This window comes from Myotis yumanensis, unplaced genomic scaffold, assembly GCF_028538775.1.
Source record: "Myotis yumanensis isolate MYYU_CA2020_CCGP unplaced genomic scaffold, mMyoYum1.0.hap1 SCAF_9, whole genome shotgun sequence".
Taxonomy (NCBI): Eukaryota; Metazoa; Chordata; class Mammalia; order Chiroptera; family Vespertilionidae; genus Myotis; species Myotis yumanensis.
In genome coordinates, this window is record NW_027223760.1 from 83963024 (window position 1) to 83965620 (window position 2597).

At 58.9% G+C, this 2597-nt stretch overlaps 1 non-coding gene across 1 annotated transcript; it reads right to left on the bottom strand.

The window, feature by feature from the left end:
- Positions 1-2001: 2001 nt before the first annotated feature.
- On the bottom strand, positions 2002-2080 carry TRNAR-ACG (transfer RNA arginine (anticodon ACG)). The gene has a single exon. It is a non-coding gene; the product is annotated as a tRNA-Arg (tRNA).
- Positions 2081-2597: the final 517 nt, after the last annotated feature.

Below are 2597 nucleotides of genomic sequence, written 5' to 3' on the forward strand. Positions count from 1 at the left end.
CTCCCCGCTGGCCAGGGGCGCGGTGGTTGCACCGCTTTCCTAAAGAAGAGGAAAGAGGAGGGCACGCATTACCCGAGTGAAAGAAACCGAATCCAACGTCGCTCCGGGAGTCCTGCTCTGCTCACCCCTTTTTAGGAACACGGACTGCGGATGGGTGAGCCCGCACTCACTGCGTTTCCTTCACGCGGTTTCTGCCACTCTCCCCTTCCTGGGAGACGTTATGAGGAAGTGGCAACCGTTCCCCACAGCTTTTTGAGAGCTTCGAAGCGAATAATTTAGTGTAAAGGGTTGAACTTGTAAAGAAGAAAGCGTCAGGTACACAGGAGACAAGGGCTGCCGCTTCGAAGTCAAGGAAAGGTGCCCGTTGAAGCGAATTTTCCCGGCGTCTTGGGCGTCTCGGCCTCAGATGGAAGCGACAGAGATGGAAGCGGCTTTAGATGGAAGCAACAGAGACAGCGCACAGTCTGCCTTCAAGCGCAGCCTCCAGGGCGCAGTGGCCGTTCCCGTCGCATGGTGCTGGTCGGTGACGAAGCCGCGCCTCTGTCACGGAGGGACAGGTGGCGCTGGGGTTGTGGCCTCACCCGCGTCCACCGTCCCCTTGACCGTGTCGCTCTGAGCAGCCGCCTGCCCTCGGTCGCCTCGGCTGGGTCAGCGGGGGAGGAGCGGGTACGGGACCAGCTTTGCGGAGCTGAGCAGGAAGATGTTTTGGGGGCTCGGATGGCCCGGTGACTCGCTAGCGTCTCTGCTGGGGGAGAGGCGCGGGCTTATTCCGATATAAGTTAATGCCACCAGGGCTCCTGCTTCCAGTACAGATGCTCCCTGTCGCCCACTCAGGAATCATCGCGCAGCCTCCTCAGAGCGCGGGTATAACCCCCAGCGCCACTGCCCATCGCGCCCACTTCTACCCGCTGCCTCCCAGGCCCCTGGCCGCAGCCTTAGGCCGCCACGAACCTGCTCTCTGCCTCTTACACTCGCCCATCAGAAACCTTTCCATTGATAGTGGAATTACCTGATGTAAATACGTGGAGTTTGTCCCGGCGTCCGCCCCTAGGCCCCGGTTCCGAGGCCACCCATGCTGCACGTGTATTCTGCAGCCTCACCGGCCAGGCACCACGTGGTCATGTCCGTCACCCCCACTTGCGCTGCATTTCTCTTTCCACCAGGTTGGGCCGGTGGTGGCCTCGCTGGTGAGGCACCGTCACCAGTCACAGTGACTAACGCCCACCTGCGCGCTGACACCTGCCCGCGGAGCATTGAAACGCACTCGCTCGGCCGGTTAATTGGAAACAAGTATGAACCGCCGCCCCTGCCGCAGCCTGCGGGGCGGGAAGGGGGCGCCGGGCGGGCGGCGGGGCTGCCGCTCAGTGAACACACCACGGCCAGAGCCGAGCCGGAGCCGGGTGCGCCCTGGCTGCCAGCCCGGCGTGGGGCCGCTGGCTCAGTCCCCGGCACACGCAGTGCGGGTAATTAGCTATGCAAATCAGGTAATTACGGACATAAGTGCCCACCGCGCCTCCCTGTCTGCGGGCGGGGACTGCCAGGTCTGGAAGGACCATGTGAACCATCTCCAGGAGGAGAGGCACGGCCCGGCCCAGCTGCCCCCACTAGGGTTTTGCAGTGACTCCCCTTTTTTAAATTTTATTTTATTTTATTTTATTTTTAATATATATTTGTATTGATTTCAGAGAGGAAGGGAGAGGGAGAGAGAGACAGAAACATCCATGATGAGAGAGAATCATGGATCGGCTGCCTCTTGCACGCCCCCTACTGGGGACCAAGCCCACAACCCAGGCATGTGCCCTTGATCGGAATCGAACCCGGGACCCTTTGGTCCGCAGGCGGACGCTCTATCCGCTGAGCCACACCGGTTAGGGCAGACTACCCTTTTTTAAAAATTGATTTCAGAGAGGAAGGGAGAGGGAGAGAGAAACACCCATGATGAGAGAGAATCATGGATCAGCCGCCTCCTGCACTGGGAATGCAGCTCACAACCCAGGCATGTGCCCTGACCGGGAATCGAACCCAGAACCCTTCAGTTCGTAACCCAGCGCTCTATCCACTGAGCCACACTGGCCAGGGCAGTGAATACCTTTCTTATTCACTGTTGTCTGGAATGGGACACGGTGTCTCTGAGAAGCTGTGCGAATTCGTTATAACGTGCCGGGCTCTCCCTGGGGTCTGTGGACAGTACGGATTTAAATTAATGCTTATTCTTGTTTCCACTGTTCAAAGTGTCTCTAAGACCCCCGGCCCAGCACTCCTGACGGTCTCGTGTCTTCTCCGTCCTCACGCCCACCCGCACGCATCGCTTCTGTTTCCCAGAAAACCACATGTTGCAGACGGACGTTCATATCAAACCACATCACTTTGACATGAAGTATTAGTACGTCCCGTGACGCTATGGGTTGTGAGTACCTCCTAGTTGTTGGGCGGCAGATCAGTCGTAGTTGAATTCGCCGTTTATCGAACCGCCCCCCGCCCCGGGTGTGGCCGCCAGGGATCTGTAGCTGCAGAGACCCCACCTCTGATTCAGGAGGGACTTCGGTCAGCTGAGGCGCATCAGGGAACAGCGCTGGACCATGCGACTCGCCAGGTGG